Source organism: Giraffa tippelskirchi, chromosome 7 (assembly GCF_054371585.1).
Source record: "Giraffa tippelskirchi isolate mGirTip1 chromosome 7, T2T-mGirTip1v1.2.pri, whole genome shotgun sequence".
In the NCBI taxonomy this organism is placed as follows: domain Eukaryota; kingdom Metazoa; phylum Chordata; class Mammalia; order Artiodactyla; family Giraffidae; genus Giraffa; species Giraffa tippelskirchi.
The window spans coordinates 85,977,501-86,002,333 of NC_137281.1; the positions used below are offsets into that span (position 1 = coordinate 85,977,501).

The following is a 24,833-nucleotide window of genomic DNA, read 5'->3' on the forward strand; positions in this document are numbered from 1 at the left end:
CAAAGGATTAGTGGATAATGCTCATTGTCCTCAGGACTCCCAGGCAGCTATCTTAACAAAAAAGAGCACTGGGACTCAGCCTGCTTTGCTTAAGAACAATAGGTATAATCTATTAATACCCTCCCTTCCCCTAAGAAGGGAAAAAATGTTACATGGCTAGAAACGGGGCCCCGGGCTCCAGTTGGGGATTTGACCAAGCATTGCCCATAGCAACACTGTACATGCATTAACAAAGCTTCCAGTGAATATTTACTGAGGGATATTCTGATTGTACTTACATGTGGGCTGTATTTGACATTAGGGTTAAGGAGAAAGGATGGAGGGTTGGGCTGCTGCTTATATAAGGTTCTCCCATCCTAGGAGAAGTTGGGTGACCTGGAATGAGCATCCAGGTGGGGCCTACAGGGCCTGCTCTCTGACCACACCAAAACAACCCGAGAGATGGTACAAGGAGTTCAACCCCTACATTACTCTGGCAACCTCAAGGCAGTTAGAATTGCTCAAAGCCTGCCCAATGTGCTGGCCTTGCTCCAAATGCACAGGAATATGGAAGCAAAACACCAGCTGGTGCCTGTCAACCATCCATTAGGATCAGCATAGGAGGTGGGTGGCTAAGAGCTGTCTATTTTGGGCAAGGGCATGAAGACTGAGGACATTTTGTAGAAAATTGTTTGTGGCTCAATCCCAGAAGCAAAGATCCACAATTACCTGAACTCAGGATGCTGTGTGCTGATGTGTATGTTCAGATCCATCACCCAGCATGACTTTCCCAATTAGAAGTTATGAAAACTAAGCTGTCATGGAGTTGAATATGCTGAGGGAGGGAGCACACATCTACTATTCAAATGAAGCAAGCTCACTAAACAGGTGCCAAACTGAAGGTGTGTTTGTTTGCATTCAAAATTAAAATTGCACCCCAAAAAGCATGTAAAAACTTAACAAAACCTCAAACCAGAGGTAAAAATATTCAAACTCAGTGTGCTTTTGAGTGGAAACTTACATATCAAATATAAAGAAATGTAAGCAATAATTTAGTGAGGTGTTACTTTATACATAGTAAAATGCACGAGGAGTAAGAATAGACCTTGATGACTTTGTGTGTGTGTGTGACTTTTTGCATATGTGGCCACTTCCCAGATCAAGGCATAGAATTCTTTTTTACTCCCATAAAATTCATTTATGCTCCTTCCCAGTCAATTCCTACTCCCTGATAATAACCATACTAGTTCTTCCACCATATTTTAACTTTGCCTCTTCTTGAACTTCGTATGAATGGAATCATATCCATGCATTCCTGGCTTCTTGTGTTCAATATGTTTTTGAGATTAATCCATGTTGTTGCATGATCAGTGGTTAATTCTTTTTTTTCCCCTCTGAGTAGTAATTCATTGTATCTATGTAACTGAGTTTGTTTTTTCTTGTGTCAATGGATTCTTGTGTTATTTCCAATGTTTGGTTATTATGAATAAAACAGGAATGAACTTTTTTGCTTATATGTGTTGTACAAGTCTTTTTGTGTGAAAAGATGCTGGCTTCCTCTAGGGTCTATACCTAGGTGTAGAACACTAACAGAATCTGCCAAGTGATGTATGATAAGTTTAAAGATAACTTATAGAAATATGAAGTACAACTAGTAGAAGTTCTAGACTTCCTGGTGGTCCAGTGGTTAAGAATCTGCCTGCCAACGCAGGAAACATGATCCCTGGTCCATGAAGATACCACATGCTGCAGAGCAACTAAACCCGCAACTACTGAAGCCCGCACACCTAGAGCCCATGCTCCACAAGTGAAGCCACTGCAATGAGAAGCCTCTTCACTGCAACAGGGGAGTAGCCCTCACTCTCTGCAACTAGAGAAGCTCTCGCAGCAACGAAGACTCAGAGCAGCCAAAAATACACAAATTTTTTTTTTTTTAAAGAAATTCCTTAAAGTTTGCTTGCAAATTCATAATATATTTAAACATAGTACAATAGGAGGAATCATCCAACACTTAAAATGCTTTATAGAGACAGAGTGACTTTATTCTTAAGAGCCACAAATGTGCTCTTAAGATACACATTTTCAATACCTGGAACTTCAAGCAAATTGACTTTAGGCAAATTGGTCTCAGGCAAATTGGCCCAAAGGCCCAATGGAGATTCTTGTCAAGATAAGTCTCCCCCATTCCGACTGGTGTAATTGAACTTATAAACAATGCAGAATTGACATTCATCCCTGTGAGATTTCATTCTAGTGGGAAGGACTCATATATTTATGAGCAGGGATATATGGGATTAGGATGTTGGAACAAGTAGACACTTGGTGGAAGGAGGGAGAGGAATTTTTTGCCCTGTTCACAGAGCTCTGGGGGACTTATAATGGGCCACAAGCTGGCAGGTTGCCCAGAGAGCTAAAACGTGGCTGAGCCAGCGCGGGGGCCTGAGCTGGGAAGGTCTTGATGGAGCTCAAGTGCAGCAGTGGGGTTTGTTTGGCAATGTCGGGACTCATTTGTGGGGAGGAACTGGGGTGTCATTAAGTTAATGAGGAGAATAAGGTAGAGGCTGACCCTGGGCACAGTGGCATAGAGAAGTAGCTAACCAACAGAGCCCCCAGCATGAGCAGGCTGTGCAAGTTAGAGTTTGTCCAAGAGGGTGAAAAAACTGAGCTTAAATCAGCCCTCAGCAGGTTTTGCCCTGGTTGCTGCTATTTCAACCTTCATTTCCAAAATGTGTCAGCAGATATGACTGCAAATTTTAAAAATTTATAGTCTTTCATGTGTGTTCACTATCTCTTTTGCCTTAGTGTCTTCCACGCTTTTGATAAAATTGGCTTCTATGTCATCTTCCAAGTTATTAATAAAAAATATTAACCTGGACAGAGCCAGAACAAAGCCCATTGGAACGCCGCCAGAGACCCCCCTCCCCCCAATCCAGGGTGACAGGGATTCATTCATCAACACACTTGGAGAACAATTGTTCAACTGACTATAAATCTACCTCTCAGTCCCCGCTGACAGGTCTCCAGTTTTGCACAAGAGAATCAGGAGGGATTCACTAAAATTCCTCACAGAAATAAGACACTGAGCCTATTACACCCTCCTGACCCACTAATCTAATAATTCATATGAAAAAAGAAATGAGGTTAGACTTGTTCTTAGTGACTCTGCACTAGTTCCTGGCAAACACTTTCTTTTTAAAGTACTCTGGAAACCACCTGTTTAATAATCCCATCAAGATTTTTGTTGGTGCTGGTGGCACTCATCAACTAAGTTGTAAATTTCATCTATCACCCCATTTAAAAATCAGGACATTTTCATTCTTTTGGCTATGCTCTCAATTTTCCAGGACATCGCAAAGATTTTACAGGTGACTCTTGTGGCCATCTGGGAGCTCATTTGTCTGGACAGTTGACTTAAACTCACTTAAGCAAGCTGGGTAGTGTATTTGGTCTAAGTGAACTTCTGGGATATAAGTGGAAAGCAACTTTATGTTGTCTCCATCTGTCCCTTAAAATTAATCCAGTGGGGGATATCCTTCTGCTGTTTGTGGTTGAAAATTCATCAGTTGCATGACTTTTCTGATTACTCATGATAAATGAAAGCTCAATAATCACCTTAAGTCACCAAAGTACAGTCTCCATTTTGATGCAGAAATATAATCCTATGTAAGGAACAGAACTGTGAGCTTTGTTTCAAATTGAATCTTCCTCATAAGCCTGGGCCTGCTGTAGGCAGAAAGGTTACAGCTGGTCACACTGTGCGTTAGGCATCTTCTTTTTTTTTAATGATGGTTTTTTTGTTTGTTTGTTTGTTTGGCTGTGCTGAGTCATCATTGCTTTGTGGTCTTTCTCTAGTTGCAGCAAGGTGGGCCTGCTCTCCGTTGTGATGCACAGGCTTCTCATTGTGGTGGCTTTTCTTGTTGCGGAGCATAGGCTCTAGGGATGCAGGCTTCAGTAATTGTGTCTTGGGGGCTCTAGAGCAAGGACTCAGTAGCTGTGGTGCACAGGCTTAGCTGCTCCGAGAATCTCCCCAGACCAGGGATAGAACCTGTGAACCCTGCATTGGCAGACTCCTATCCACTGTACCACCAGAGAAGTCCCAGAAATCTACTTTTTTTACCCTTTCCTCCTACGTGAGTGTGCAAACCTGGAATTCTGACTCCTCTGGGGTAGGATGGTGCTGAGAAGTCTTGAGAGCAGGGAAGCTCTTCTCTGGTACTTTTGTAAACTAGCTTTTCACTCCCTGTGCCTGGCAAGTGTGTCAAGCCTTATCATTCTTTAGATTTTTCAGTCAGGAATCAGACCCCCCATTTCCTGTGTCCCATCCTCAGCCTCTTCTCTCTAACTGCTCTCCTTTGAAGCCTTCCTCTCTCTCTAGCTGGATGAAGGGAAAGTACCCATAGCACACAAACCATTTTCTCCAAAGACCTCTTCCTCCCAAATCCTCTCCCATCTCCACCCCCCTGACCCTCAATGCTCTCAGTGTGGTTTTAAGGGGTTCAAGAGAAATTCAACCAGTTCAAAGGCACTTATGCAATATTTGAACAGTGGCCTCCCATGGAATGTAACTTTTCTCTTCATGTTGCAGCCAAAGGGGAGGTGGAGTCCAGTTTGTGTATTTGGTTAGAGTGGTTTCCTGCTATCTGCACTCCCATCTTGGCCTTCAGTGTCCTCCAGTCTGGTTTGATGGCATTTCTTCTTGATAGGGAGACAGATGAAAATACAAGTTAAGAACCTGAATGTTCTTTCTGAAACCTCCTCTTGTTACGTGCCATCTTCCTCAAGCACAAAGATTTTCTTCCTTTTTAAAACGTTTGCTTTTAAAAACCACAACTATCAAGTCATTCAATTAATTTATAATGAATAATAGGACAGTATATAGATCTAGATACATTCTTTTATTACTTCCTATTGGTCCAATTAAAACAGAAGAGGGGGTTGGGGAGACCAGGGGAAAGAATTCACTTACTATGTGCTCATCACTTTATATTCACCTTATTAAATAATCAAAATAGCCATGGGAGGTAAATATTATCATCCCCATTATATAAATAAAGAAACTCAGGTATAGAAAAATGAAGTAACTTGTCTAAACTCTATAACTACCTGGGTATATGTGTTTCCTATTATATCTCTGGATTCCAAATTACCGTCATAAGATAAACTAGTGTCAGTTCAGTTCAGTTCAGTCGCTCAGTCGTGTCCGACTCTTTGCGACCCCATGAATTGCAGCACGCCAGGCCTCTCTGTCCATCACCAACTCCCGGAGTCTACCCAAACCCATGTCCATCAAGTCGGTGATGCCATCCAACCATCTCATCTTCTGTCGTCCCCTTCTCCTCCTGCCCCCAATCCTACCCAGCATTAGGGTCTTTTCCAATGAGTCAACTCTTCGCATGAGGTGGCCAAAGTATTGGAGTTTCAGCTTCAACATCAGACCTTCCAATGAACACCCAGGATTGATCTCTTTTAGGATGGATTGATTGGATCTCCTTGCAGTCCAAGGGACTCTCAAAAGTCTTCTCCAACACCACAGTTCAAAAGCATCAATTCTTCGGCGCTCAGCTTTCTTCACCGTCCAACCCTCACATCCATACATGACCACTGGAAAAACCATAGCCTTGACTAGACGGACTTTTGTTGGCAAGGTAATGTCTCTGCTTTTAAATATGCTATCTAGGTAGGCCATAAACTAGTGTGCTTGGTAAAATAACAAGTAGATCCAATTATTTTTACAAACAAATAACAAAAAAAACTGTCTCTCTGGTGAAGGATATGAAGAAGAAAATAATAATCACCAGCTATGAATATCTAAAGAGTTGATATATTTCTTTTTAATATTTTACTTAGGAATATGCATGTAATCATTTTATAAAATTAAAATAATATGTTATACACAGCTCTGAATCCTAATTCTTAAACTCATTATACTATGAACATTTTTCATTGCCAATATAGTTATTTGAAAATCATTTTTAATGGTTTCATGCTCATCCAATGTATGGGTACACCAGTATTTAATCTTCCGTTATTGTCAAACACTGAGATTGTTTCCATTTTTTCACCACTTTGGATAATGCACACCATTGTGCATAAATCTGTGTTTGAATTTCTGACAATTATTAGAAGAGGAGTTGCTGGATCAAAGTGTACAGATTTCTTAAAGGCTCCTGATACAACTTGCAATATTGCTTTCTAGAAAGGTTTGTAACCGATGGGTTTATCTTAATGGACAGTGTCACTATCAAACTTCATTAGTCTAAAAGACCCATTTCCACACTAGGGCCAGTCAACAAAACCAGGACATTTGTGCGGGCTGGCTAGATCATTCCCTTCTCTGGACAATATCAGGCACACAGAACAAAAATGTTTTTGGCTACAGTAATCATTGTCTACAAATCAGGAATCCATTTGGAGGGAGTGGAAACAGGGAGTACATTTGTTTATCTGCATATTTGTAGTCAAGTTTCTCCTTGGAAGGCTGTACATTCCTCTGATCCAGCCTGCATTGGATTCATTGCCCTTATAGCATAGCCCTGCCTTAGCTGAGTGGACTAGAAAGCCACAGGCAGGGCAGTTCTGTTTGCTTTCAGTCACATTCTGGTCACACCTTCCTGCACATAATTCCAGGGCTCCTCTATGGAACCAGAGCCTTGCCCAAGGGTTTGTTTTGCATCTATCACAGGTTTAATTGTCCAGTTTTGCTTTCAAGTGATAACTTTCACCTAGAACTTATTCTAAACCCTGCCTGTTTCCTACCCCAGGACCACACTTTTTAAGACAGAAAAGCAGCATGCAGCAATACTAAAGATACATTTAAATGACAATATTTTAATAACTTTTTTCTCTAATTTCAAAAGCAGCACATTTAAGCAGAAAATGTAGAAAATCCAGGAAACTAAGAAGGAAAGGATGCAGAGTGACCAGTGTGGACTATGTTCTGCCCAGCAGATGGGGTGTATACAGGTCTCAGCAGACATCTGTGAGGGGTCAGCAGAGGTGATACTCAGCTCAGCAGATGTCAGTGGACATACAACAAAGACTGAGAATGGCTAAGAATTCTCCCACCTGACACTGTATAAGCCCAGGAACTTACTACCAATGCCAGGAAGAAGGGGAGGGAGAAACCTCTGAAATAATGGGGGAGAAAATAGTAAGAGCAGGAGAATGGTGACAAATGCAGAAATGAAGTTTGTTTGTAAGAAAACAAAAAAGCCCAGACTCCGACTTGTATTCTCCTTCTCATTCTCTGTGGCTTCTGGTCTCTGACTTCGGCTGCACCAATCCCCAGCCTCTGTTGGTGCCTCAGTTCTGTCCTGGTACCTGAGAGGGTTGGAGGGAAAGATGTAGCATGTTTTGGGCTCCCCATGGGAGTTAGCCTTGCAAGTCACCATGGAAACTGGAGATACGGTGATTGTTCATGCCGCGCTTTAGAGAGAATGTGTTCTGGTGAAGGCTAGAAAAGCCACTCTTAGAAAGGCTGTCAATTGTCCTCCACCTCTGAGGATGTCTTTCCCTAATTCTCCTTCATTGGAACTGGGGGAGCTAAACCTCTGAAAGCAGCAGGTGGATATAAAAAAAGACAACAAAATAAAATAAACAGCTCTCAGTAGGGCCATGAACACACCAGGAGGAAAGGAATTTGGTTTTCCTGGGCCATGATACTGGTCCTGCCTCTTTGTCCCACAAGGGCTCTCTGAGCCAACTGGCACAGTTGCCTTTCTTTTGTGGCGGGGCCCTTATTTTTGCACTCTGCACCCTTGGCAACATTTCAGGGGAGCCCCAGGGTAGGGTAACATCCTGTCAAGATTATACAGCATCAGAGAGAACCACTGAGGCAGGCTCTGGAGTCCCTGGAGACCTCTGAGAACAGGGCACGTGTGCCAGGATTGTCACTGCAGTGATACCTATAGTTACAAATTGGAACATCCAAAATGCTGATCCATAGGAAAACACTTAAACAAATCAACGTACATTCATACAAAGGAGCTCTATGCCATCGTTAAACTGGAATAGGTAGCCTTTCCCTTCTCCAGAGGATCTTCTCAACCCAGGGATTGAACCTAGGTCTCCAGCGTTGCAGGTGGATTCTTTACCAGCTGAGCCACAAGGGAAGCCCAAGAATACTGGAGTGGGTAGCCTATCCCTTCTCCAGCAGATCTTCCCGACCCAGGAATAGAACCAGGGTCTCCTGCATTGCAGGTGGATTCTTTACCAACTGAGCTATCAGGGAAGCCTTAGAAAATATATAGACTTATGTAAATTAAAAGGGAACATGAATATGTTTACATATTCAGTGTAAAAAGGATAAAGACAGTATGTACAGCCAGTCAGTCAGTTCAGTAGCTCAGTCATGTCCAACTCTGTGACCCCATGGACTGTAGCACACCATGCTTTCCTGTCCATCACCAACTCCTGAAGCTTACTCAAACTCATGTCCATAGAGTTGATGATGCTATCCAAGCATCTCATCCTCTGTCATCCCCTTCTCCTCCTGCCTTCAATCTTTCCCAGCATCAGGGTCTTTTCCAATGAGTCAGTTCTTCACATAGGTGGCCAAAGTATTGGAGTTTCAGCTTCAGCATCAGTCCTTCCAATGAATATTCAGGACTGATTTCCTTTAGGATGGTCTGGTTGGATCTCCTTGAAGTCCAAGGGACTCTCAAGAGTCTTTTCCAACACCATAGTTCAAAAGCATCAATTCTTCACCGCTCAGCCTTCTTTATAGTCCAGCTCTCACATCCATACATGACTACTGGAAAGACCATAGGTTTGACTAGACAGACACTTGTTGGAAAAGTAATATGTCTGCTTTTTAATATGCTGTCTAGGTTGGTCATAGCTTTTCTTCCAAGGAGCAAGCGTCTTTTAATTCATGCCTGCAGTCACCATCTGCAGTCATTTTGGAGCCCAACAAAGTAAAGTCTCTCACTGTTTCCATTGTTTCCCCATCTATCTACCATGAAGTGATGGGACCAGATGCCATAATCTTAGTTTCCTGAATGTTGAGTTTTAAGCTTACTTTTTCACTCTCCACTTTCGCTATCATCAAGAAGCTCTTTCGTTCTTCTTCACTTTCTGCCATAAGGGTGGTGTCATCTGCATATCTGAGGTTATCGATATTTCTCCTGGCAATCTTGATTCCAGCTTGTGCTTCATCCAGCTCAGTATTTCTCATGATGTACTCTGCATATAAGTTAAATAAGCAGGGAGACAATATATAGCCTTGACGTACTCCTTTCCTGATTTGGAACCAGTCTATTGTTCCATGTCCAGTTCTAACTGTTGCTTCTTAACCTGCATACAGATTTCTCAGGAGGCAGGTCAGGTGGTCTGGTATTCCCATCTCTTTCAGAATTTTCCACAGTTTATTGTGATCCGCACAGTCAAAGGCTTTGGCATAGTCAATAAAGCAGAAGTATATGTTTTTCTGGAACTCTCTTGCTTTTTTGATGATCCAATGGATGTTGGAAATTTGATCTCTAGTTCCTCTGCCTTTTCTAAATCTGGCTTGAACATCTGGAAGTTCACGGTTCATGTACTGTTGAAGCCTGGCTTGGAGAATTTTGAGCATTACTTTACTAGTGTGTGAGATGAGTGCAATTGTGTGGTAGTTTGAACATTTTTTGGCATTGCTCTTCTTTGGGATTGGAATGAAAACTGACCTCTTTCCAGTCCTGTGGCCACTGCTGAGTTTTCCAAATCTGCTGGCATACTGAGTGCAGCACTTGAACAGCATCACCTTAGGATTTGAAATAGCTAATCTGAAATTCTGTCTCCTCCACTACCTTTGTTCGTAGTGATGCTTCCTAAGGCCCACTTGACTTCACACTCCAGGATGTCTGGCTCTCAGTGAATGACCACACCATTGTGGTTATCTGGGTCGTTAAGATCTTTTTTGTGCAGTTCTTCTGTGTATTCTTGCCACCTCTTCTTAATATCTTCTGCTTCTCTTAGGTCCATACCATTTCTGTCCTTTATCGTGCCCATCTTTGCATGAAATGTTCCCTTGGTATCTCTAATTTGCTTGAATAGATCTCTAGTCTTTCCCATTCTATTGTTTTCCTCTATTTCCTCTGTGTGTCTTTTACTACAATAGAAAAATCCCACCATCCATTTAAGGCTCCTGCTCTGTTCTCATTACTTCTAAAAGTCTGTTCCAACTATTCTAGCACATACTGGGCTCTTCACCCTTTCATTTCTTTTCTAAATCACAGTTAGCACCATCATTTTGGTTGCACTTGACTGATACTGAGCTCCATGGAAACCATGCCTTGTACTTGTTTTGTGTCTCACTGGGATACCTGGCACCAGGACTTGTGCTTCGCACAATAGGACACACTCACAGTTGCCCACCCGGCAGCAATGCTTTCCTGCTGGTCAGCCAGCTTGCCCACTGGATGCTGTCAAGCAGGGATCCCAGGACCATGTTTTCTAGTCTCCTGGGCAGGAAGGGAACTGAGCCAGTCCTCGCCACTGCAGCCAGAAGGGAATTCTGATGTGTGTGTGTGGAGGGGGTGATTTGGGGGAGGGGTAACTGGGGGGGGATGTCTGGCTCTAGGTGAGTGATCATACCATCTTGATTATCTGGTTATGAAGATCTTTTTTGTACAGTTCTTCTGTGTATTCTTGCCACCTCTTCTTAATCTCTTCTGCTTCTGTTAGGTCCATACCATTTCTGTCCTTCATTGTGCCCATCTTTGCATGAAATGTTCCCTTGGTATCTCTAATTTTCTTGATGAGATCTCTAGTCTTTCCCATTCTATTGTTTTCCTCCATTTCTTTACATTGATCACTGAGGAAGGCTTTCTTATCTCTCCTTGCTATTCTTTGGAACTCTGCATTCAAATGAGTATATCTTTCCTTTTCTCCTTTGCCTTTTGCATCTTTTCTTTCCCCAGCTATTTGTAAGCTCTCCTCAGACAAACATATTGCCTTTTTGCATTTCTTTTTCTTGGGGATGGTCTTGATCACTGCCTCCTGTACAATGTCATGAACCTCCATCCATAGTTCTTCAGGCACTCTGTCTATCAGATCTAATCCCTTGAATCTATTTGTCACTTCCACTGTATAATCATAAGGGATTTGATTTAGGTCATACCTGAATGGTCTGGTGGTTTTCCCTACTTTCTTCAATTTAAGTCTGAATTTTACAATAAGGAGTTTATGATCTGAGCAACAGTCAGTTACCAATTTTGTTTTTGCTGACTGTATAGAGCTTCTCCATCTTTGGCTGCAAAGAATATAATCAATATGATTTTGGTATTGACCATTGGTGATGCCCATGTGTAGAGTCTTCTTTTGTGTTGCTGGAAGAGGGTGTTTGCTATTATCAGTGTGTTCTTGCCCTGAGAACCCCATGAACAGTATGAAAAGGCAAAAAGATAAGACACTGAAAGATGAACTCCCCAGGTCAGTAGGTGCCCAATATGCTACTAGAGATCAGTGGATAAATAACTACAGAAAGAATGGAGAGATGCAGCCAAAGCAAAAACAACCTCCAGCTGTGGATGTGATGGGTGATGGAAGTAAAGTCCAATGCTGTAAAGAGCAGTATTGCATAGGAACCTGGAATGTTAGGTCCATGAATCAAGGCAAATTAGAAGTGGTCAAACAGGAGATGGCAAGAGTGAACATCGACATTTTAGGAACCAGTGAACTAAAATGGACTGGAATGGGTGAATTTAACTCAGATGACCATTTTAACTCAAACAGTATGTACAGCATGATCCTATTTGTATATGTTATACATAGAAAATCTCTAGTGCGATAGCAGCTATTTCCTTTCCTTTTTATATTTTTCTACATGTTTAAAATGATTATGATATATATGCTTTGCATTAATTTAAAATAACATAACATTTATTGATGGAAATGTTGCTAAAACCTGTTGTGATGGCCATGGAGGTATGCCACTTGGATCCGCTTGTAAGAAAGAACTTGACATCCCTATGAGGAGAGCAGTGAACTGACAGCCTCTGGCTCTAGGGCCTTGAGGAGCTACTGGAGTTTTTGCCCTAAGCTTTATATGCAATTCCAGGGCAGTCCCTGGCAATGACCTAGCATGGAGGGTATGCTAATCCTCATGCTTGCTACCCCACATTGAAGTTCTGTTGTGTGAACTTGGTGCGGGAGCTGCTTATTGAGCTGGCAGTTTTCTTAAGCCGCCCCAAAGTCTGAGACTCTTCCACCTAACCATCCCCTTTCCCTCTCTTTCCATGAGTATTAGACTTGCACGGCAATCTAAAGCCTTCCTTGCCTCCTCTTTCTCCCTCTTTATTCTTTTAAAATTCTATTTATTTATCTTTGGCTGCCCTGGGTCTTTTTGCTACGTGCAGACTTTCTCTAGCTGTGACAAGCAGGAGCTCCTCTTCATTGAGGTGTGCTGACTTCTCATTGTGGTGGTTTCTTTTGTTGCAGAGCAAGAGCTCTAGAGCATGAGCTCAGAAGTTATGGTACCCAGGCTTAGTTGCTCAGTGGCATGTGGGATCTTCCTGGATCAGGGATTGAACCCGTGTCCCCCGCATTGGCAGGCAGAGTCTTAACCACTAAACTCCCAGGGAAGTCTTCCCTTTTTATTCTTTACAGGTGTCACTCCAATCATCTCTTGCATGTCTAACTCTATTTATGTCTGCTTCCTGGAGGACCATATGTTCCCGAATATATAAGAAGGCTTGGTTTTACGTTGTTTACTTAGAAATACCATCTCCCCACCCACTGTAGGGAATCATTATCCCAGATGACCTTCAAGTGGTCTCACAAACAAAATGAAATGCTTTTTTTTTAAACCAGGATTTTCTTCTGATTGTTATTCCATGCAATTGACCATTTCTCAATCCCCCTGTTGCTGATTCAGAAAGGCTGGCAGTGGCCAAGTCAATGTCTGTGACCTATGTTACTTCTAGAATGAGAAAAGCCAGCTAACAAAAATGAAGATCTGAAAACCACAGACCTTTGTGTGCCTCAAGGCAATACATGAAGTAACTACAGAAGAATGTAGCCATACCAATAGGCACATGAAAAGATATTCAACATCTCTAATTACCAGAGAAATGCAAATCAAAACTACAATGAGATACCACTTCACACAGATCACAATGACCATCATTAAATATTCTACAGCTAACAAATATTGGAGAGAACGTGGAGAAAAGGGGATCCTCCTACACTGTTGGTGGGAATGTAAATTGATACGGCCACTATGAAAAACAGTATGGAGGTTCCTCGGAAAACTAAAAGTAAAATTACCATATAATCCAGCAATTCTATTCCTGGGCATATACCCATACAAAACTCTAATTCAAAAAGACACATGTGCCCCCATATTCATAGCAGCACTGTTCACGATAGCCTAGACATGGAAACAACCTAAATGCTCATCAACAGATGAATGGATAAAGCAGATATGGTATATACACACACACACACACACATATACACAATGAAATATTACCCGGCTGTAAAAAAGAATGAAATAATGCCATTTGCAGCAAGATGGATGCAACTAGACATTATCATACTAAGTGAAGAAAGTCAGAAAGAGAAAGACAAATACCATATGATGTCACATATATGTGGAATCTAAAATATGACACAAATGAACCTCTCTATGTAACAGAAACAGACTCAAAGACATAAACAGACTTGTGGTTGCTAGGAGGGAGAGGAGGCTGGGAAAGGGATGGAGTCAGAGGTTGGGGTTAGCAAAGCTATTGTATATAGAGTGGATAAACAATAAGGTCCTACTGTATAGCACAGGGAACTGTATTCAATATCCTAGGACAAACCATAATAGAAAAGAATATTTTAAAAGAATGTATATATGTATATTGTTATTCAGTCGCTCAGCTGTGTCCGACTCTTTGCGACCCCGTGGACTGCAGACCATTTCTCCAACCCCCACAGAGTATCTGTGAACTGCTCAGTATCTTTGTAAGAGATGGCTTAAATCAGCCAGAATTGGTTTCTGCAGCTTGCTGAGCACCCCAGCTGATGTGGATATGTGACACATAGTGTTTTTGTATATGCTAAGTTGGCACGGAGAAAACCATATTAACAATGAAGGTGAACGACCTGGTTTGAACACAGGTTTCCCGAGACAGAGGAGAGGTGAAGTTGGGGAGGAGAGAAAAGGAAGGAAGCAAGGAAAATAGGACAAGGGAGAAAAAGTAAGGCTGCCCGAAGAAAAGGCTCAGCTTATATGCTGATAGGATTTCACATAGCATCCACATTGTCAGTATATTCACATACCAGCCCTACCCCAGATCCACCAGAAAGGAATTTCCCAGTATTACACCATACTTGAGTATTCTTCAGAGCTTCTTAGGAGATGCTGATGGGGAGACAGACTTGTTAAGTGTTCATTCACGCGTGTGATCCTAGACCACTTGCATCGGAATCAGGCAGAAGTTTATTTAAAAATTCATGTAACTGGACTGCACTGCCGACCTCCTGAGTCTGAGTCTCCAGTGGCAGGGGATATTTTCCACCCAAAATAGGGAAGTCAGTAGCCTGTGGCCGCAGAATCAAATCCCTGGATTCTAGAGCCAACACAGGACTCTGTGGCAATAGACCAGGTATGGTACTGTGGGCCCCTTCTTCTCAAAGATCTGCTATACAAATCTTTAATGGGGCTTCCCTGGTGGTCCAGTAATTAAGAATCTGCCTGCCAATGCAGGGGACACAGGTTTGATCCCCGCTCTGGGAAGATCCCATGTGCCTCTGGGCGACTAAGCCTGTTTTTCACAACTACTGAATCTACGCTTTAGAGCCCATGAGCCACAACTGTTGAACCTACATGCCACAACTCCTGAAGCCCATGAGTCTAGAGCCCGTGTTCGACGACAAGAGAGTAACCTTTGCTTTCTGCAACTAGAGAAAAGCCCTCATGCAACAAGGAAGACTTAGCACAGCCAATAAATAAATAAATAATTTTAAAAATGAAAGAAAATTGTTAATGACTATTTCACCCAGCAGCCCCACTTCTTGAAACCTATCCTAAGGAGATATTCACACAATGTGGAAGGATATATGAGGAAGAAGGTTCATCATCACCCGTGTATATATTAGTGAGTGTTTGGAAAAAACACAAATATGAAATAATGGGGGAGTAGTTGAACAATTATGACACATTCATACAATGGAAGGCTATGTAGCTGTTAAAATTGTGAGACAGATCTCTATGTACAGAAATGGAAATCTGTCCATGATATATTGTGTTAAGTGGGGAAAAACTCATATGGCAAAAGAGCAGGAATATTTCACATGCAACAAATGGCATTCACAGGAGTGGCATAGCTGTATGTCATGCATAATCTTGGGGACACTTGTTTTTCACCCAAGAAATCAGATCTGTTTTTCACCCAAGTAAACAACGTTATTATGGAGAATCTACAATCCACTCTATTTCTTACACACACTTCAATCCACTCTATTTCTTATACATACTTCTGCATGGCAAAGGAAACCATCAGCAAAACAAACAGGCAACCTATGGAATGGGAGAAAATATTTTCATATCACATATTTGTTAATGGGTTAATATACAAATCTATAAAATAACTTATTCAACTCCATAGCAAGAAACAATCTGATTTAAAAAATGAGCAGAGGAACAGATCTTACAAAAACAGGCAACGAGCCAGATTTGACTCACTGACCAGAGTTTGCTGACCCCAGATCTGCTGCAGTAAGAAGGAAGGAACATAACTACAGACATCAATGTAAATTAACTACAAATACTTTTGAGTGAAAAATCCAGACACAAAATAGTATGCTGCTGCTGCTACTGCTGCTAAGTCGCTTCAGTCGTGTCTGACTCTGTGCGACCCCATAGATGGCAGCCCACCAGGCTCTGCCGTCCCTGAGATTCTCCAGGCAAGAACAATGGAGTGGGTTGCCATTTCCTTCTCCAGTGCATGAAAGGGAAAAGTGAAAGTTAAGTTGCTCAGTCGTATCCGACTCTTAGCGACCCCATGGACTGCAGCCTACCAGGCTCCTCCATCCATGGGATTTTCCAGGCAAGAGTACTGGAGTAGGGTGCCATTGCCTTCTCCACAAAATAGTATATACTGGCTGATTCCATTTATGTAAAGGCTAAAAAGTAGGCACAGTTAATCTATGATGTTCAAGTCAAGATCAAGACTATTGTTGGGGTAGTTGGTAGTGACTGCACAAGAGGGCTTCTGGGGAGCTAATAAAACATTTTGCTTCTTGGTCTGGATGTTGGTTATGCAAGAATGAGCAGTTTGTGAAAATTCACAGATTATACTTTTGATCTGTGCACTTTTCAGTAAATAAGCTCCTTGAATAAAAGCTTTATTTTAAAAAGTGGGCAGAGGAACTGAATAGATATTTTTTCCAAAGAAGACACACAAGTGGTCAATGCTGCTGCTGCTAAGTCACTTCAGTCATGTCTGACTCTGTGCGATCCCATAGATGGCAGCCCACCAGGCTCCCTCGTCCCTGGGATTCTCCAGGCAAGAACACTGGAGTGGGTTGCCATTTCCTTCTCCAATGCATGAAAGTTAAAAGTGAAAGTGAAGTCGCTCAGTTGTGTCCGACTCTTAGCGACCCCACCGACTGCAGCCTACCAGGCTCCTCTGTCCATGGGATCTTCCAGGCAAGAGTACTGGAGTGGGTTGTCATTGCCTTCTCCCAAAAAAAACAGCACTCAACATCACTTATCATCAGGGTAATGCAAATCAAAACCACACGGATTTTCACTCTCTAATAATTAGTGAAGTTGAACACCTTTTCATGTATTTGTAGGCCATCTGTATATCTTTGGAGAAATGTCTGTTTAGGTCTTCTGCCCATTTTTTGATTGGGTTGTTTTTTTTTATATTGAGCTGCATGAGCTGTTTATATATGTTAGAGATTAATCCCTTGTCAGTTGCTTCATTTGCGAATATTTTCTCCCATTCTGAGGGTAGTCTTTTTTGTCCTGTTTATGGTTTTCTTTGCTGTGCAAAAGCTTTTACGTTTAATTAGGTCCCATTTGTTTATTTTTGTTTTTGTTTTCATTACTCTAAGAGGTAGGTCAAAAAATATCTGGCTGCAATTTATGTCAAAGAGTGTTCTATGTTTTCCTCTAAGAGTTTTATAGTATCCAGCTTTATATTTACGTCTTTAATCCATTTTGAGTTTATTTTTGTGTATGGTGTTAGGGAGTATTCTAATTTCTTCCTTTTACATATAGCTGTACAGTTTTCCCAGCACCACTTATGGAAGAGACTGTCTTTTCTCCACTGTATATTCTTGCCTCCTTTGTCATAGCTTAGGTGACTATAGGTGCACAGGTTTCTCTCTGGGCTTTCTATCCTTTTCCTTAAAAAACTAAAAATAGAACTACCTGACCCAGCAATTCTACTCCTGGGTGTATACCTGGAGAAAACCATAATTCAAAAAGATATTTGCACCCCAATTTTACCATAGCACTGCTTACAATAGCCAGGACATGGAAGCAACATAAATGTGTATCAACAGAGGAATGAATACAGAAGATATGGTACATATACACAATGGAATATTACTCGGCCATAAAAAAGGACTGAAATGGTGTCACTTGCGGAGACATGGATGGACCTAGAGACTGTTTAGAGAGAAGTCAGAAAGAAAAAACAAATATCATATAATATTGCTTATATGTAGAATATAGAAAAATGCTACAGATGAACTTATTTGCAAAGCAGAAATAGAGACACAGATGTAGAGAACAAATAGGGAAGGAAGGGGTGGGATAAATTAGGAGATTGGGATTGACATATATGTAATACTATGTATAAAATAAATAACTGACGAGAACCTACTGTATAGCACAGGGAACTCTACTCAGTGCTCTGTGGTGACCTAAACGGGAAGGGAATCCAAAGAAGAGGGGATATATGTATACATATAACTGATTCACTTTTCGGTACAATAGAAACTAATACAACATTGTAAAGCAATTATGTGAGTGCTCAGTTGCTCAGTCATGACCGATTCTTTGCAACCCATAGGCTGTAGCCCACCAGGCTCCTCTGTCCATGGAATTTTCCAGGCAAGAATACTGGAGCGGATTGCCATTTCCTACTCCAGAGGATCTTACCAACCCAGAGATCGAACCCACGTCTCTTGCCTCTCTTGCAGTGGCAGGCGGGTTCTTTACCACTGGGAAAGCAACTATACTCCAATAAAATTAAAAAGAAACACACACACACTGAGATATCACCTCACACCCAGTAACACCCAGGCCATGTCACTTAGCCTCAAAACTTTTGTGACATTGTCTTAAAGTATGTATGTCTTTTAGGAGTATAATATTTGTCTTTATGATTTATTTTATTTGGTCTCTTTTGTATTGGTGGGGGATATATCTTTTGAATTTAAGCAAGTTTGTATTTTTGTTCTAATGATTTTAGAATTACCTAATAGTAATTTTTAGAATAGATTGGACTATGCTCTTAATCTTTTCTTTTTTAGGCTCTTGCCTATTGGTTCCCCTCCCCCAGGAACAATATTGAAATTATCTGGTAACTTCCTCTTTCTCCTCCACACCTCAAAAATCTCATTTGAAGTGATATTCTTTTATTCTCAGTTAAAACCTACAAGGCAGTTTGCAAGCTCATTGAACTTTGTATATATTTCCTCTAGTCTCCTCCCATGTTTGATATTGTACATTCTTTACAGCATCAGAACACAAACTTTCCTTTAGTCTTAATTCTACAGGAAAATATATCTTTAATGCTTACCACCAGTCTTTATGCTGGTACTTCTTTAGTCATTTTGGGTTTTTTAAAACCCATTCTCTAGTAGATTCCTCAGGAAGGACTCATAGGACAATATCCTGAGTTTTTTTGCATGTTCATAAAAGTGCCTGTGCTTTTATATTTGAAGGTCATCTTCCTTGCTATAAAATTCTTATCTCACAGTTCCTTTCCTTAAGTAATTTCAATATATGGCTTCATCATCCTCTGGCATACAGCATTGGGTCCAAAGTCTGATGGCAGTTTGATTCTCTTTCCCTAAGTGACTTGGTCTTTTTGCATTAAAAAAAAAAAAAAAAAACCATGAAAAGACAACCTACAGAATGGGAGAAAATATTTGCAAATGATGTGACTGACAAGGGACTAAACTCCAAAATATACCAACAGTTCATACATTTTAAGGTCAAACAAACAAATGCAATAAAAATGGGGAGAAGATCTAAATGGACATTTCTCCAAAGAAGATCTGTAGATGGCCAAAAGACACATGTAAAGATGCTCAACATTGCTAATTATTAAAGAAATGCAAATCAAAACTACAATGAGGTATCACCTCACACTGGTCGGAATGGCCATCATCAAAAGGTCTACAAATAACAAACGCTGGAGAGAGTGTAGAGAAAATGGAACTCTCCTACACTGTTGGTGGGAACGTAACTGGTACAGCCACTATGGAGTCGAGTATGGAGGTTCATTAAAAAACTAAAAATAGGGCTACCATAAGATTCAGCAATCCTCCTCTTGGGCATACCTCCAGGGAAAATCATAATTCAAAAAGATACATGCATCCTAATGTTCACATCAGCACAATCAATAATGGCTAAGACATGGAAGCAACCTAAATATCCATCAACAGATGAATGGATAAAGAAGATGTGATATACGATGGAATATTAGCCATAAAAAAGAATGAAATAATGCCACTCACAGCAACATGGATGGTCCTAGAGGTTATAACACTAAGTGATGTAAGCCAGACAAAGACAAACATCATATGATACTGCTTATACATGGAATCTAAAAAATTGATAAAAATGAATTCATATACAAAATAGAAATAGGTCTACAGACATATAAAACAAACTTAAGGTTACTAAAGGGGATAAAGTAGGGCAGAGATAAATTAGGAATTTGGGATTAACAAAACATACTAGTATATATAAAATAGATAACTAACAAGGACCTACTCTATAGCACAGGGAACTACATTCAATATTTTGTAATAACTTATAATGGAAAAGAATTTAAATATATATATATATATATATATATATATATATATATATATATAAAGAATCACTTTGCATGTATACCTGAAACATTTTAAATCAATTATATTTCAATACAAATTTTTTTTTTTTGAAGTTCGGTAGTTTTACTAGAACATTGGCTGTTGTAGGCTGATTTTCCCAGATATGAGACGGATCTTTCACGACAAAGTTTTAATTCCATTTTATTTCAGAAAATTTTTTCTTAATTTAAATATCTTTGTATTTGTTTTGTTCTGCTGCTTTGGCTTTTCATCTTCAGGATTTCTATTCTATATGAATCAGATCTTCATTTTACCAAATGTGTGTGTGCACACACCATTTTGTCTTGAATCATTTTTCACTTTCTTCATTTCTTTTCCATTTAAAAACTTTTGATCCTTTACAACTAGTTTTCATTCATGTTTAGACTTTGTGCAAAACATGGCCACAAAGAGGCACAAGAAAATATTCTAAGGTGTGGAAATTGTTCTATATCTTGACTCTATTGGTGGTTACAAGACTGTATATAGTTACCCATAGTCATCCAATGGCATGATTATAATGGATGAAGGTATGAAAATCATACCATGATAAAGCTGGGGAAAATGGACAAAAATTCTTTGATACTCCTCCCAACAAGGGACAAATTCTGTGTTCCCTCTTTTTCAATTTGTGTGGGTCTGTGACAGTCTTCATTGATAGAACACAGTGGAAAAGATGTTATGGGCCTCCAAGGCTACGTCAGAAAAGGCCCAGATTTTCTGCCTTGGTCTTTGAGACACTAGCTCTTAGAAACTTGGGCTGCTATGTGTAAAGCCCAACTACCCTGAGAACTCTATGCAGGACAGGCCACCTGTCAGGACTCCAGTCTCCAGCCAAGCCCAAGTGTCAGAGATGAAATTGAAGAAGCCGTTTTGTTAGTAGACCTTCAACTCCCTGCTGACTCAGCCCACAGCCATTCGAGTCAGCCCAGCAAAGGCCAACATTTATGTGCCCCATACGATGATTGTTTTCTTACACTACATTTGGGGAATGTGTCCCTTCCATTTTAATCTTCATTTACAAAATCGTTTTGTATTTCTTATTCTTTTCTGAGGTCTGTCACTCCTCTTTTCAAATCTTTCTTTTCTCAATTACCTCCTTTCTGAGTGTTTCTCAGCTTATTAAAATCTAATCGTATTTGGGCTGTTCTTTCATAGCATCATTTTTCTTAATTTATTTTAGTTCATTTCATATATTAGTTTACAAGGTGTATCTGTTTTGCGGGCATGTCTTTCTCACATGTCTTCATCCTCTGCAGAGGTAGTAGTACACTTCTTGTTTTCTTTTCTCTTAGGCTGACTTTACTTGGGATTTGCTCACCATCATTTTCTATTGCTCATTTTAACGAGAGAAATTTTAGGAGGGAAAGGTAGGCTAGGATAATTTTCCTAGATTCATGACTCGGAAGTTCTCCTTCACTGTGTTCACAACATGATTAAATCTCGTGAAAGTTAATCAATCAGTCTCTCCAAGTATTTTCTGAGATGTGTCTCCACTGCTCTTCATGCTCACCTTTATCTGAATCCTCTCTCTCTCTCTTTTGTCCCCAGGACGCTCAATTTAAATTCTACTTCCAGCAGGTATCCTAGAAAAAAGTTTTGTTTGCCAGTTGAAAACATTCAGAAAGCCAGGGCTTTTCCAGCACCTTCCACGGGACCCTCTTGCACTCACATGCAAATTGGAGCCTTTGAACTCCTTCCAGCTTTTGGCTGTTGTTCTCAGGGTGGGCCACCAAGGTTCCCAAGGCAATTGTGGCTACTGAATCGTTTCCTTTTCTCACCTTCCTCACACATAATTGCCAGAATCACACGGTCTGGAGCTTTAAGTAGCTTGTACCCAACTACTTGTACTTTGGAATTTGTTATCTTGTCACCTAGTTCGGTTTTAGATCAGTGGTTCACAAACTCGAGAATCAGCATCATCAGACACCTAGGTGGCTTGTTGAAGCACAGATGCAGAAATCTAGTGTGGCCTCTGAGATCCGCATTTTTCTGACAGATTCTCAAATGATACAGATACTTCTGGTTTGGAGGTCCCACTTTGAGAACCACTGTTACTGGCATTTGTGGATTTTTTTTTTTTCTTTTTTTTTGGCTATCTTTACTGTTTTGTCTCTTCTTATGGAAGAAACTGATGAGTTCAAAAATTTTGCTGCTGCCACTTTGGGAAACAAGCTGACAGTTCTTCACAATGTTAAACATAAGGGTACCATGTAACCCAGCAATTTCACTCCTGGGTATATGCCCAAGAGAAATGAAAATGTATGTCCACACAAAAACTTGTACATGAATGTTTACAGCAGCATTATTCATAATATCCAAAAGGTGGAAACAACCCAAACGCCCATCAGTAGATGAGTAGAAAAAGAAAAGGTACTATATACATACAATAGGATATTATTCAGCTTTTTAAAAAATAATTTCATTTATTTCTTTTGTTATGGCTGTTGTAAGTCTTCGTTGCTGTGCGCAGCCTTTTCTCTAGTTGCAGAGAATGGGGGCTGCTCTTCGTCGTGGTTTGCGGCTTCTCGTTGCGGTGTTTTCTCTTGTTGTGGAGCATGGGCTATAGGCACATGAGCTCCAGTAGTTGCGGCATATGGGCTCAGTAGTTGTGGCTCCCAGGCTTAGCTGCTCCAGAACATGTGGGATCTTCCTGGACCAGGGATCAAACCCACATCTCCTGTATTGCAAGGTGGATACTTTACCACTGCGCCACCAGGGAAACCCCTATTTAACTTTTAAAAGGAAGGAAATTCTGAACCATGTTACAATGTGAATGAACTTTGAAGACATTATGTTAAGCCAAACACATATACTATGCTATGTGAACTATATTTCAATAAAGCTGTTACTTAAAAAGCCAACTATGTTGCCACCTCTGCTATCTTCCCAGAATCCTCTTATCTCTAAAAAATATTAATTATTCACAAATGTTGGTACTTCTATTCATTGTAACAACTTTCACATAAAACTCCTTGCAAACAAGCATGACACGGCCATCTATGGAGGGCACTGTTATTGAAACTGGTGGCTGAGGGCACCCCAGGAAGGCTTTGTGACTCCCGGAGTGTTGCTCCCAGTAGAAGCTGTAGTGACGTAAAGTGAGGTTTGCCATGATAAAGCCCTGTGTCTGGCCACAGAACAAAGCCTCTAGGCTCTGGGAATCCTGGCCCCTCCCTGCTCTGTGCCGCTCACAGTCTGTTGCCTCTGCCTTGAAAGGAAGCAGACACCTTCATCGCTGGCTGTTCTCTTCTCCGTGTGGACTCCTTCCCACCACTTCCCTTGGTTCCAAGGGCTGTCAGGGTCATTCTCCCTCTCCCCAAACCCCCCACCCTCTACCCCGCCAAGACTCATTCTGTTTTCCATCTTGTCAGACAACAAAGACACTGGAGGAATTTATTTTTACCTCCAGCCAGCTAATGAGACAATTCAATAGAAAGCAGCTCCAGCTTGCGAGAGCCTCCTCAGCCCTTTGATTGCCTCTTCTGTGTTCCAATTCCCAGCATTTACTCTCCATATAAATTTTCCACGGTGAATAGACACCATTCTTCCTGGAAACCCATTTGTTCCCCTGGCTATTTCATTTCAATCTCTTGCTTTGCTTTTTATTATTATTGTTAAACTGTAATTAATTCTTCTCCTATCAGCTTCTCTTTAGTGTACAATGTCTAATGGAGCATGAAGTGCCTTCACTCGCCCCAGTTACACACCTATACTTGAGAAAAAGTAAGTCTCTGACATTTAAAAGACACGCAAGCTGCTACATTCTTGTCTTTCTGAGCTGGGAGTCAGGGAGGGAGGGAGGTTTGTGCAGGCAGAGTAGAAATGGTTTTATAGGCAAGAGACCATGAGTTTCAATTTAGCTGAGATACTTCTGATCTGTAGCAGACAGACACTTGAAGGGTTAAGAGTCTTGGTGGAAGACTGAGAGAAAAACCAAGATGCTCTTTCAAGTGTGGCCCCTGTCTTGATGCTCAAATTTGGAACCACTGTCTTCCTTCCATTTCCAGAGGAACTTTGCTGTATTATGTACCCTCTGTTTCTTGCAGAATCCTCTCTGAGTCAGCTCTTTGAAAGGTTTACCAGAATTGTGGACCACTCTGTGATGGTGTATGTAGTGGCCTGAATAATGGCCCCCAGATACACCTGCATCTGATCCCCAAAACTTGCAAATGTGGGGACTTCCCCGGTGGTCCAGTGGTTAAGAATCTGCCTACCAGTGCAGGGGAGATGGGTTCGATCCCTGGTCCAGGAACTAAGATCCCACATGCCATAGAGCAACCAAGCCTGAGTTGCAAATACTGAGCTCTTCAACTGGAGAGAGAAGTCCATGCACTGCAAAGATAGATTCTGCATGCCACAGCTAAGATCTGACATGGCCCAAAATCAATAAATAAAAATAAAATATTTAAAAATTCAAACTCATTTGTTTAAAAAAAAAACAACTTGCAAATGTGACCTTATTTGGAAAAAGCATCTTTTCAGATGTTATTAAGGATCTTGAGGTGAGGAGATCCCCTGGATTATCTGGGTGAGCCCTAAATCCAATGACAAGTGTCCTTATAATAGACACCCAGAGGGGAGAGGCAGACAGAAGGGGCTGTGATGTGAAGACAGAGGAGGAGACTCGAGTGATGCAACTACAAGCTAAGGATGGCTGGGTAGCCACCAGAAGAAGCTAGGAGAGGCAAGGAATGGATTTTCTTCCAGAGCTTCCAGAGAGAGTGTGGTCCTGCTGACCCCTTGATTTTGGACTTCTCACCTCCAGAATTGTGAGACAGTAAATTTCTGTGGTTTTTAAGCCACCCGGTTTGTGATAA

General features: G+C 41.0%; 1 long non-coding RNA gene across 3 annotated transcripts in view; it reads left to right on the plus strand.

Moving 5' to 3' along the window:
- Positions 1-24,833, plus strand: part of LOC145512229 (uncharacterized) — a 42,938-nt gene that overhangs the window by 12,838 nt on the left and 5,267 nt on the right. For 2 of the 3 annotated variants that reach the window (XR_014058419.1, XR_014058417.1), the window contains one exon: positions 5,450-5,624. This is a non-coding gene — a long non-coding RNA (uncharacterized LOC145512229). Of the gene's footprint in view, positions 1-5,449; positions 5,625-23,660; positions 23,740-24,833 lie in introns of all 3 variants that reach the window. The other variant, XR_014058420.1, reaches the window with a different exon arrangement.